Genomic DNA, 13,804 nt, shown 5'->3' with positions numbered 1-13,804 from the left:
CATGAAATCTATGACAAGCCATTTTTGTGTGCGTTTCTTGTGAGTATGCAGTTTCTTTTGTTTTCCTACATAAGAAAGATTAGAGAACCAGCTATTTTGGTGTTTTATTTTGGGGAGGATTGAGTGAGTTTTGCATTGGCCAACACAGGCAAATCTTAAATAATAGTAGATTGTTGCGATATGCTTTTAGAGAAAAGTTTCTATAAGTCAAATCTGATTTTTTATGGGAGTAACATAACATTATATGCCCATCAAGACCTTGATGAAAAACATGTTAGAAAAAAAAGGAGAGGGGCATAATCTGCATATTTATTTCATAATAAACAATATGTCTATATTCTGCATAGTATAATCAGGTTCATGGAATAGCCAATTCAATATATTCTATTAAAGAGATCTTAAAACAGGAATTGTGTCTGCATCCAACAGTCCAAAGGCTCCAGAAAGACTAAGGTGAGGCAAGTAGAGAGGAGAGACAAGGGAGGATTTTATATGCCAGGGTACAACTGGGGAAGCCAACTAAGAAATGTAATTTGTGACTTGTCTGTTTTTAGGTCTATGAATAATAACATGGGGTACTCTTAGCAAAGGATTTTTGTATGAATTGCAGTTAAGTCAAAATCTATTGCTATTATGCATATTATGCTTTCAAAATATAGAGAAGATGAATTGAAAGCAATATATGAATGATGCATACCAGGCTTTATTTAAGCATACAAATTTATTTAAGTTTTATGTGACATGGGAGTCATCATCTATAATAATAAAAGCGTAATATGCTAATTAGGCCGGACAGCCTTCTGGACGACCTTCCAGCCAAAGCTGGGGCTGCAATGGAAGCCCAGGTCCTGGGTGCCTGTTGGGTGTCTGCCGGGTGCCAGAGGGAAGCCCAGGTCCTGGATCCTGGGTCCTGGGTACCAGAGGGAAGCTGGTGCCAGCAGCCGGGGAAGGAAGGCCTACTCTTGCACAAATTTTGTGCATCGGGCCTCTAGTAAAGAAATGAAGACTTAAAGAAACAGTTAAGCCTATGTGTCGATGAAGAGTCAAAAGTCAAGAAAAAATGTGATTAGAACAAAAGGGTATGGCAATCAGATCCCAGCAACAGTTGCAGTGTGCTTGTCTTTCCAGGCTCTTCTTGCTATCTCTGTCAGTTCCAGAAGCATGGCCTCTGGTGTGGCTGTCTCTGATGGAGTCATCAAAGTGTTCAGTGACATGAAGGTACCTAAGTCCTCGACACCAGAGGAGGTGAAGAAGCACAAGAAGGAGGTGCTCTTCTGCCTGAGTGAAGACCAGAAGAACATCATTCTGGAAGAGGGCAAGGAGATCCTGGTAGGTGATGTGGGCCAGACAGTAGAAAACCCCTACGCCACCTTCATCAAGATGCTGCCAGGCTATGCCACTATGCACTGTATGATGCAACCTATGAGGCCAAGGAGAGCAAGAAGGAAGACCTGGTGTTTATCTTCTGAGCCCCTGAGTCTGCACCCCTTAAGAGCAAAATGATCAATGCCAGCTCAAAGGATGCCATCAAGAAGAAGCTTACAGGGATCAAGCATGAATTACAAGCAAACTGCTACGAGAAGGTCAGGACCACTACACTCTGGAAGAGAAGCTGGGGGCAGAGCTGTCATCTCCCTGGAGGGCAAGCTTTTGTGAGCCCCCTCCAGCCCCCTGCCTGGAGCATCTGGCAGCCCCAGACCTGCCTGTGGGGGGTTGCAGGCTGCCCCCCTCCTGCCAAACCAGATGCGCTGGGGGATCTTAGCAGGGAAAGGGCAATCCCTTCACCCAGTTGCCAAACAGCCCCCCACCCCCTGGACCTTCCTTCTCCCTCCACCCCTGATGGTTCTGGCCTTCCCAAACTGCTTTTGATCTTCTGATTCCTCTTGGGTTGAAACAGACCAAGTCCTCCCCAACCCAGACACCCCAGTTTTGGAGAGGGCCTGTATTTTTTAATGACACTCCTACTTGCAGCCTGTTCCTCCTCTTTCCCATGCTGCCAACTTCTAACCACAATAGTGTCTCTGCTTGTCTGTTTAGTTCTGTGTATAAATAGAATGTTGTGAAGATAACCCCTCCCCATGCTGCCTGGTTCCCCATCCCTTTTCCACCTGGTCTCAGCCACTCATGGAAATGGGACCAGTAAGGGACCCTTAATTTTTTTAAAAAGGAAGAAAACAGCAATAAAAAGCCTCACTTTAAAAAAGGGGGGGGGGAGGTTAATGAGCTGGGAGAAACTTAGTTCATTTAGATTCCTCATGGTATCCCTTTATCTTCAGAGATAAGGATGTTCCTTTCCTCCAGCTATAGGAAGGGCACCTCCCTCTCACATGAGAGTCTTATGACTTGCTTCAAGGAAGAAAGGGGAGGTGAGAAAGTCCTTCCTATACCTGCTATTTCTCAAATTATTTCAGCTTAAAATATTTAATATGCCAAGATGGCATATTTTGGGGTAGTGTGTTCTGAATGCCATCTGTGTGTGTGTGTGTGTGTGTGTGTGTGTGTCACAAAAACACATGCAGGTACACCTAAAGCTTCTAATCTGTCCGAAGAGTTTTTTTGTTTTTTAAAAAAACAACAACTATGAATGCAATCAAAGTATATGGTGAGCTCTTATCTTTCTGCAACATTATAGCTTATATATTGTTGAAATATCCATGAACCTTTGGTTTGACTATGTAATTCTGAGGACTTGCCATTAAGAATGTTATCTTTATGGATTAATGTATAAGTTATATGACTTTAAATATAGTGTTAGTACTTTGGGTTGACTTTTGTTTCCTCAAAAGTTATACATGAGTTCTAGCTAAACACACATCCATACCCACCAACTTTTGTAGTTTTTAAAAACTAAAAGCAAAAGAGATTTCAGCTTAATCCCTTTTTGTTTCTCTTATAGAGAAACATTTCTAATATCCAAAGTTAAAATTTTGTGAGAAAAATAAATACTTACTTTGAATTTCTATTCCTAATGTAAAATAATGGTATGCCCCCACCTGAACCCTGAAGTTAACCTGTAGAGTTCCATTCAATTACAGATGAACTGTTTCTTCCCTTTTCAGTGTTCACTGGTGGTCAGGGCAGTACATGGTCCCCTAAAGGGGGGACGTGGTAATTGATTGTACTTTTCTGACAAGCAGAGCCACAGGCACTTTTTCATTCACAACTTACTGTGGCCCAGCCCTCATGATCACAGCTCCCAGAACCATGATCTGGGCCTGAACCAAAGCAGCCATCTTTACGTGTCCACTAGTCTGGGTGTCCGGCTCATACCCTCAAGCTAGTAGATAAGCAAGTAGAAAGAAGCAGAGATGGAAGATCAAAGATCTGGTCACTCTTTTTCATGCTTTAAATATATTATTTCCACTCCTCACAAAACCCTGAATAGTAAATACCATTATCCCTATTTTACAGGTTGAAAAACTGACAAGAAGAAAAATTTAAGTAACTGGCCCACCATCATGTACCTATGAAGTGTCAGAACAGGGATTCACACAAACCTCTGTCTGACCCCACACATGACAAGATAGTTATTTTAGCCATGTGGTTAAAGGTTATTTGGTGTAAGTAGATTGTTATCGGTAAATGGAGCAAGTCCAGCAGCTCTCCGGTAAACTGCTAGGGTGAAAATTCCTGAGCTTCTCAAGAATCAAGGATTGTTTCTTATTTATCTCGACATCTCTCATAGAAAGACTAGCTCAATGTTAGCATTGGAAGTGTTCAAGGAATAAAGATTAAATAAATTGTGCATTGGTTGAAATATATTTTTAGTTAGAAATGACACTAAAAGAATACTTTCATGTAAATACAGGATACAGATTTAAAATGGGGTTTTTTTTATATATATTTTATTGATTTTCCACAGAGAGGAAGGGAGAGAGACAGAGAGTCAGAAACATCGATGAGAGAGAAATATCGATCAGCCACCTCCTGCACATCCCCCACCGGGGATATGCCCGCAACTCAGGTACATGCCCTTGACCGGAATCGAACCCGGGACCTCTCAGTCTGCAGGCCGACGCTCTATCCACTGAGCCAAACCGGTTTTGGCTAAAATGTTTTATTATGTTAGAGAGCATTTAATGATATAACACAGAAACCATTAGCTGTTATATTCATTCACAGTTCCCTAATTTATTACATTATCCTATTATATAAAAATCCAGGGACCATCATGACCTAAATGACTGGATGGACGACAGAACAGCAAGCTAGGGTCCTGGCCAGCGCAGTGGGAGTGAGTCTGTGTCCCAGCCGGTGCAGCTGGAGTCAGTCTGGGTCCAGGCTGATGTGGCAGGAGTGAGTCTGGGTTCCAGCCAGCGCGGTGGGAGTCAGTTGGGATCCCAGCTGCCTGCGGCGCGGCGGCAGGAGGGAGCTGTGGTAACGAAGGAACGAAGCCATGCTGCCATCGGGCTGGCCTCTGTTCCCCCCCCCCCCACCCGGCCCACAGGCTCGGGGAACCAGACTGAGGTCTGGGATTCTTGGTCCCTACCCCCGGCCCGCAGGCTTGGGAAACCGGACCCATGCTGCCATCGAACTGGACCCTACCTGAGGGGTCCCAGATTGTGAGAGGGTGCAGGCTGGGCTGAGAGACCCCCGAGTGCACGAATTTTCATGAACCGGGCCTCTAGTTTAAGAGAAAAATAAATTAATGGGTTAATGAACTCTTAAAATGGCTTTGATCTTGATACATCTCTAAAACTCAGTTTAAAAGTAAAATTGTAAGATAGTAGAAAACATCTAAAAAAAATTATCATTTATCTGATAATTTAAAACCCAAACGTCAGCATAAGAAACCTGTAAATGAGACATTAAAGTCAGTGGATATGCTAATGAATGTCTCACATGTTTGGCAAAATAAAACAAAATTTAGTAATAAGAAAATTGTATGTGATACTGTTTACAAAGCATTTTCCTAAGTTTCTCAAAGTTCTTCATAACAGAAATCAAAAGATAAACATAGTTATTGTCAAATTTTGTGAAATATTTTTATATTTAAGCAAATGAATCTAATATAGGTAAAAAGGCAAAATATGCATTGATTTTTTTAGACCTTAAAGTGGAAACCTTGCCAGGGCTGACCAGCAGCCCCTGAATGACGGATGAACAGATTACTCGGACACAGTTTCACTGTGAAAGAGAAGCTAAGGGATGGCCTGGCTGAAGAAGCCAGGCTGCCTCAACTGTCCGTCTCATTAGGCTTTTATTGGAATTTTTATCTTTAGATGCAATCAGTAGGTGAGTAATCTTGGGAGGACATATGTGTTAACATTGTCCTCTAGGCAAGAGCATCCAGGGATTAAGCATAAGGATTCCAGTTAACACCTGGGAGTCTGCTCATGCACAGACTTGTTTGGAAAGGTCAAGGAATAATTAGGAGTGCCACCTTCAACACTCCCTTAAGTCGGAATTCCGATAAACAGGGCAGGCAGCCTTCCACACAATTCCCTTTTCTCAGAATGTTCTTACAAACTTTCCATCAAGTCTCATGCTTCCCAACAAAACCTCAATGAAGTTTCCTCTAATATTTACTTGTGGGTTTCTCCCAATTCCTCCCCTACCTACCATGAAAGATAATGATTAAAACACTTTAGAATTACTGTATATTATCATCTTTTCTATTCAGGAGAACCCTGTGATGTATTTGTGATCATGCCTAATTTATAGAAAATTATAGAGGCACTGAGAAGTCAACTTGCTAAATTGTGGAGGGAAAGGTGTTTTGTTTTGTTTTTTCAATTATAGTTAACATACAATAATATATTAGTTTCAGGTGTACACCCCAGTGATTAGACATAAAATAGTAAATGATCATCCACTAAATCTCATATTCATCTGACACCATACGTAGTTATTAGAATACTAGAGGCCCCGTGCATGAAATTCGTGCATGGGGTGAGGGTGGGGGTGCCTTTCAGCCCGGCCTGCACCCTTTCCAATCTGGGACCCCTGTCTCCTAACCACTTGCCTGCCTGCCTGCATGCCTGATTGCCCCTAACCACCTCTGCCTGCCGGCCTGATTGCCCCTAACTGCTCCCCTGCCTGCCAGCCTGATTGCCCCCTAACTGCTCTCCCCTGCTGGCCTGATTGCCCCCTAATTGCTCTCCCCTTATGGCCTAATCACCCCTAACCACCTCTGCCTGCTGGCCTGATCACTCCTAAATGCTCCCCTGCCTGCCGCCTTATCACTCCCTAACTGCTCTCCCCGATGGCCTGATTGCCCCTAACGGCCTTGCCTTGGCCCCTGCCACTGTGGCTTCATCCAGAAGGACGTCTGGAAGATGTCCTGTCTAATTAGCATATTACCCTTTTATTCGTATAGATTATTGACTATACTAGAGGCCCAGTGCACAAAATTCATGCACTGGGGGTAGGATCCCTCAGCCCAGCCTGTGCCCTCTTGCAGTCTGGGACCCCTCACTCCTTACTGCCCGCCTGCTCGTTGCTCCTTACCTCTCAGCTCGCTGCTTTTTAGCACTGCCATGAAGGTGGGAGAGGCTCCTGCCACTGCCGCTGCACTTGCCAACCATGAGCCCAGCTTCTGACTGAGCAGCGTTCCCCCTATGGGAGTGCATTGACTACCGGGGGCAGCTCCTGCAATGAGTGTCTGCCCCCTATTGGTCAAAGCGCATCATAGCAACTGGTCATTCTGGTCATTCAGCTGTAATGGTCACTTAGGTTTTTATTATATAGATTCCCTATGTTGTACTTTACATCCCCGTGACTATTATTTAACTGTCAATTTGTACTTCTTAATCTCCTCACCTTTTTCATCCATATCCTCAACCCCTCTCCCATCTGGCAATTATCAAAATGTTCTCTGTATCTATGAGTTTGTTTCTGTAGTGCTTATTCATTTACAGTGGGGCCTTGACTTACGAGTGTCCCAACTAATGAGTTTTTCAAGATACAAGCCATCTCTCAGCTGATTTTTTGCTTTGAGTTGCGAGCTAAAGTTCGGGTTATGAGCCAGCTTCAGATACCCCACTGCTAGTTGGCGCAGCGAACGTCACAGTGAACGCAACAAGATCAGCCCAGCATCATGTGTCTCACTCGTTCACTTTATGATTTGACATACGAGTAATTTGAGTTACGAGCTTTGTCACGGAATGAATTAAACTCGTAAGTCAAGGCCCCACTGTACTTTGATTTTAGGATTTAATTGTTGATAAATTTTATTATTCATATTTTTTATCTCTTCTTCTTCTTTTTCTTTTTCTTCTTCTTCTTCTTCCTCTACTCCTCCTCCTCCTCCTCCTCCTCCTTCTCCTCCTCCTCCATTTCTTCTTCTTCTTCTTCTTCTTCTCCGTCTGCTTTCATAAGACCCTTTAACATGTCATGTATTACTGACATGTGGTGAACTGCTTTAAATTTTTCTTGTCTGGGAAGATCTTTATATGTCCCTCAATTCTAAATGATAGCTTGGCTGGTTAGAGTAATCTTGGTTGTAAATCTTTGCTTTTCATCATTTTGAATATTTCTTCCCAATCCCTTCTGGCCTGCAAAGTCTCTGTTGAGAAATCAGCTGACATTCTGATGGGAGCTGCCTAGTAGGTAATTACCTGTCTTTCTCTTGCTGCTATTAAGATTCTCTTTTTGTCTTTAAGCTTTGCCATTTAATTATGATTTGTGTCTTGGTATGGACCCTTTGGGTTTATTTTGTTTGGGACTCTCTGTGCCTCCTCAATATATATGTTTATTTTATTTTACAGGGTAGGGAAGTTGTCAGCCATTATATTTTCAAACATGTTCTCAATTCTTTGCTCTCTCTCTTCTTCTTCTGGTATACATATGAAGCAGATGCTGTTATGCTTCACGTTGTCCCAACGGTCCCTTAAACTATCCACATTTAAATTTTTTTTTTCTTTTTGCTACTCTGATTGGGTGTTTATTGCTTCTTTATATTCCAAATTGCTGATTTGATTCTCAACTTCATCTACTCTACTATTGATTCCCTGTAAATTATTCTTCATTTCAGTTAATGTTTCCTTCATTTCTGACTAGTCCTTTTTTATGTTTTTCATGTCCTTTTGTATGCTGTTGAAGTTCTCACTAAGTTTCTTGAGCATCCTATAACATTTGTTTTGAATTTTGTATCTATTATTTTACTTGCCTTCATTTCATTGACTTCTTTTTCTTATTTTTTCAGTTGGTTCCTGTTTGTGTCCTCATTTTGACTGCTATCCTGTGACTGTTGCTGTGTATTATGCAGAGCTGTTATGTCTCCCGGAATCAGTAGAGTGGTCTAATGTAGTAGGTGCCCTGTAGGATCTAGTGGCACAGCCTCCCTATGTACCTAAGCTGGGAACTCTAGCTGTGCATGCTGCCCCCCCCCCCCCACACACACACACAGACAACCCTATGTACACCCTCCAGTTGTAGTTGAGCTTTGATTGCTGTTGGCATACCAATGGGAAGGATATACCTCCAGGTCAGTCAACTACAAAGACTGACTGGGACCACCGTGGAAGATCATCTGTGCAGAGACCCACACCACAGAGCAGTCCTTACTTCAGCAGGTCTCTGGTGCTCACTGAGTCAGCCTTTAAAGATGCACAGATAGGGCATAAGCTATTTAAAATGTCTATATTTGAGTCATAGCTTGGGAAGTAAAATAAAGGAGAATGATGCTGAGAACAAAGAAAGAACAATTCAAGGACCTTGGAGCACAGAAAAGCTGGGAGAGCTGCCATAAAAGCTATGTGGACCAGACAGGACCCCAACTGAGAAGAGACTTAGTACCTACACCTTGACCTTTAGAACAATTTCCTGGCTATGAATATATCTCAAATCAGGGCTATACTTCACCAAGTTCAGTGAGGCAACACTGCTGCTCCCCATATGTCCTTTGGAAACTTTTCAAGATAAACAGAAGAGATATGAATAGCATTACTCCTCAGAGAAATCCCATATATTACATAGCTGTCTCTCTCCCTCTTTTCCTCTCTCTCTCTCTCTCTCTCTCTCTCTCTCTCTCTCTCTCTCTCTCTCTCTCTCTCCTCTGTCTCTATTTCGATTTCTCTTCTCTCCTGATCCTTACCTGCCTTAGGAGTCAAGACTACCTGCTGTGGAGGAAAACTGAGCTCTTCGATGGATTGAAGTCCTCTTCCACAGCAAGTAAATATGCAACCTAGTAATTCAGAGTTAGTACGCTCTCAATAACACTTACATGTTAAAATATAGTGAAGTCAACAGAAAAAACTTAAAACAACAAGAAGAACATTTCTTCAAGCAATTGCAGAATCTCTCTCTCCAACACTAAATTCAGAAAGATTTATACTAAGGGTTATGGAGGAGGGGAGGAGAGTATGAGGGAGAATGAAAGTAATATTGCCAAATGGCTAGTAGTTAAAAGCTCTCTGCCTTTGGGCCTTTTTTTTTTTTTTTTTTAATCTTAACAGCATTCCCTTCAAAAGAACTGTGAATGATTACTCATTATTGCCTCAAAGATATCCTAACATTATTTAGTAGTTGGTTTTAGAGCAATGCAAGAGGAAACTGTTTCTCTTAGTACTGAGTGATAGCTCAATGATATTTAACTGGGCTTAAGGGAACAAAGCCTTCTGATTCTCAGTTGTCAATCTCTCCTCTTAAGTCTGCCTTCCTGTGTTGCTATCACCACTTCCCTTGTACTAGTAGAAGCAGAAAAACACTTTGAATATTAATTTGAAGTGGAATATAACTTAGTTTATACTGGGCAGTTAGACACTTTTTCTATTTCCAGACTCATTGCACATTTGAAGGGAGCATCAAAGTCACCTTAGCTTTGCCTTGTGAGTGGATATAAAGTTGTATTTCTTGGCTGAAAATGACCTCAAAAAGCAAATGAACTGCTCTGAGGATTATGGCAAGGAAGAAGACATGAAAGGGGTTAAGAATAAAAATATGTTACCCTAATAAGTTTAATATATTTAATGCCACTGAATTGCACACTGAAAGATGGTTAAAGTAGAAAATGTTATGTTATATACATATTACTACAATAAAAAAAGAAACAAAATATCTTCAGATTTATGAAGGTCCATAAAATGGATTCCTTCTGCATGTCAAAGATTTATGTTTTTGTTCTTTTTAAAAAAAAGATATTTTATTGATTTTTTTTACAGGGAGAGGGATACAGAGTTAGAAACGTCGATGAGAGAGAAACATCTATGAGCTGCCTCCTGCATACCTCCTACTAGGATGTACCCACAATCAAGGTACATTCCCTTGCCCGGAATCGAACCTGGGACCCTTCAGTCTGCAGGCCAATGCTCTATCCACCAAGTCAAACCGGTTAGGGCTGTTATTGTTCTTAAATGGAAGCCAAAAACAAAAACACAACACAAAATGGTTAATTCAACGGGCATAAACAAAATCCTTCAAGAAAATTATATTTAATCTCACTTTTAACAATTATTACATAATAATGAATATAATCAAAAGAGTATAAAACCTGAAAAAGCATTAAATAAATATGATGAAACAAAGTTCTAAAAAAGAGGAGCTCTATGATACTTTCAACAATAAAAATATATATTTTCAAAGTTCTTCTAAACCCACAATAAGTAGTAGGGATTGTCATTAGCAGATTGTATATGAGTGTTGAGATATATTGAAGTTTTGAAAACTGATTTCTCTGGTAAATTTCACAGGAGGAGGCAGAAAAGAGGGAGAAAGGAGAGAAGAGTCACAAAAAAAAAAAAAGGGAGAGAGAGACAGAAAGAAGCCCATCTGATGGCCAGCTATGCAGGGGAATAAGAAGAGAGTAGAGGTTGAAAGGTTTGAAAAGCTAAAAATAGAGAATGTAATCTGGGATGAAAGAAACTGTGTGAAACCTGACGGTGATTGTCGATGTCTCATTCTCTGATGTTCTAACTTCACTCTCACTATCAGTGAAGGGTATTATTGATGGTGATGAGGAAGAAAATGTGGGACTGAATCCCAAAGAAAGGTATTTTGGCTGAGGATCTTCAGTGTGCTCAGCAGAGGAGAGATGAGAACAGGTAGAGTAAGAACAGGGGCTGGCAAGAGCCGCGGCAGGAAGCAGCCCACATAAGGCCAAGGGTTGGACAGGCTTTGAAGGGAGAAAGAGACCATTGCTGGCACCGATGGAGAGCAAAACGCAACAGGATTTGGCAAGAACAGCTGGGTAGGAAAAGATGGAAGGAAAGATCATTGAAAGATACGAATGAGTCTAATCTGGTAGCCAGAAGAAAAAGGTGATCATGCAGATGAACAGAAGAGATGGGGAAAATAGAAGATGGCTATAACAAAAGCAGAAGTATTAAATTGGTATTTAATTATTAATTCAGCAACATATTAAATGTAATTGTTGCAGATAAGCTGCCAGGCGGTATGGGCACTCAGAGAAAATTCAGAAAAGTTGCCTTTTTTTGCAGATTGCACTAGTGTCGTGACTCAGAGAAGTCAGTCTCCAAATCCTGAGTGATGAACGTGGACGAAGCTTTCCCTTTATACCCCTTAGTTCCTTTGCCCCCCAAATATGGATCAGGCTTCCCCCCTGAGTTGGGATGCAGGAAGTGAGACCACACCCAGAGGCCTGCCAGCACTGGCACCAGCCCCTCCCGGGAGTTGTATATGGTTCATGGTTTATGGTCTCTGTGAAATGGGAGTGTTCTGGGGAACAGGTTCTGCAGGGTAGGACAGGCATCACAGATAAGAATGGAGTTTATCGGCAAACAAGAGTGTATGTTTATCAGCAAGCGAGGGTGTATGTCAGAAGGCAGGTTACTAGCACAGATTCAGATAGCTAGCCCCCCAAATGTCTCATTTTCACCTTCATAATGGCTTAAATTTCTGTAAATTCTAAAAGTGTAAACAGCAAAGATAAGGAGACGAGTTAAAAAGAAACTTCCAAAACCTTCTCACACGAGAAACATCTTCCGTTCCTCTAACCACACACGACAAATTTGTTCTATTTAAGAGGGTTTTGTTTCGCCTCAAAACTTTGCAGCATTTGATTGAAATAGTCATTCATAATTTGAACCTCATTTGAAGTTCCTTGGTATATACCCCTAGTGTAAAAAAGCACCAGGCATAAATAACCAGGAATGTACAGGTCTATGCTTTTGTGTTACTCACCATAATAAATATAGTGTGTTTGGTGTGCTTCATGCCACCAAATAAATAATGTGTTCTGCTCCTACATTACACCAAATAAATCAATGAAAACAAATGTCTTTCTGCAGAATAATTTGGTCTTAAACTCTTAACCATGTACCAGGAAATAGATTTCCGGTGTTGTTGAGAAAAGATTGTAAACAGCACCGTGTCGGTGGTCTCTGTTTATTGTTTTGTGTAACTTTAGAGGGGGAGAGTATTGTTTACTGACTAAACTCCTTTTTGTTAAAAAAAAGAAAAAAGATTTTTATCTTTCATTTAGGTTAATAACATACCACATATATTTGTCAATCAAATTAGAATTACTGTCAGCCCGTAATGCATTTTAGTTTAGCCAATATCAGTCAGTCCTGATTTATTTGCTTAATACAAATCTAATTGAGTTTCAGCCTGTTCTTCTCCTTTCAACTGTTAACCTACCAAGTACATCTTTAATTTCCAAGACCGATGGTGTGGTAGCAGTTGAGAGGAAGAGTGATTTGCATAAGGCCCCAGAAGGGTGCCAAAACTCTTCACGCTTTAAACAACAGCCTTTATTATTCTGTAAGTGGATGTGTTGAATTTTCATGCTTTTGTTTCCAGTTCAGCCCTGACAGAAAAAGAATAAAGTAGATTTTGCCAGCACCCCTGCTGTGCCCTGGGGGAGAAATTCAATGTGCCTCATTTGTCTTAATTGGAGAACCGCCCTCAGCACCAGCTTTTTCTATGCATACATTAGCATAACAGACAGAAAATTCAAGCCCACTTTTGTAGAAGTAGCCTCCCCCCCCACACACACACCTCCCATTTTAGACTAATAAAAACCACAAGAGCCAAGGAGCACACGTTTCATCTCCTGGATTTCTCATAGTTGCTGCTGTAAAATGCTCTGTACAGGAGAGATGCATCAAGCCTATTTTATCTCTGCACTGTTATTAGAGCCGGTCGTGAAAAATGTGATAAATATCACCCGTGACAGAGAGCTGAAAGCTTCTCTTTATTCTTCCTAATGTGCTAATCCTATATACTTGTTCTCTGACGGGTATTGCTGCCTTTTCAGAGGGGAGAGTTGGTTCTACACGGAGGCAAATGTATAGCCGCTGAGAATGGGAAGGAGAGCAGAATGTAACACCCCCAAACATGTCACTTTGGCAGGAGGATTATTTTGAGCTAATGGCAAACAAAACCCAACAGACTCAGGAAAAGCTCTTTGCCTCCATCCTCAAATGCCGACATTTACATTGGAAAGGAAGCCTGTACCGTGAAGAGAGCTATTACCAGAGATACCTTTGAACCTAAGAAGTTTATCTGCATAACAGGGCAACCTTTCTTTTCCTAATATCTCCTCTGCCTTCCTGTGAATGACTTCCTCCCCTGGGGTCCTCAAACCCCTATGTCTTTCATTAGCTCAAGAAGTTATATGAGCCTCAATTACCTGGCTGCGGTTTCTATCTTCATATCTTTATGAAGCTCCCATATGTAGGTAATTAAACGTGGTTTTCTCCTGTTAGACTGTCTTATCTTAGTTTCATTACTAGATCAGCCAAGAAACCTAGAAGGGAATTTTTTCCACCCCTACTAATGAATCTTAAAAAAGAAAAAGAAAAATTCTTACCAAGCCGAATTTATTAGCACTAAAACAAACACAGTTATCTCAGTCAAAGCAAGATTTTAAACCCCATGCCAATTCATTGGAGAAATAGTA

The 13,804-nt window shown here is 41.3% G+C and overlaps 1 pseudogene across 1 annotated transcript; it reads left to right on the top strand.

Annotated features, from left to right (window-relative positions):
- The first annotated feature begins 1,161 nt into the window (after positions 1-1,161).
- LOC308517623 (cofilin-1-like) lies at positions 1,162-1,656 on the top strand (annotated as a pseudogene). Its single transcript has one exon. The product of its transcript is annotated as a cofilin-1-like (transcript).
- The last annotated feature ends 12,148 nt before the right edge of the window (positions 1,657-13,804 follow it).

Source organism: Myotis nattereri, assembly GCF_964212035.1.
Source record: "Myotis nattereri genome assembly, chromosome: 4".
In the NCBI taxonomy this organism is placed as follows: Eukaryota; Metazoa; Chordata; class Mammalia; order Chiroptera; family Vespertilionidae; genus Myotis; species Myotis nattereri.
The sequence above is the reverse complement of the archived record's forward strand: the minus strand, read 5'-3'. Positions and strand labels throughout refer to the sequence as shown.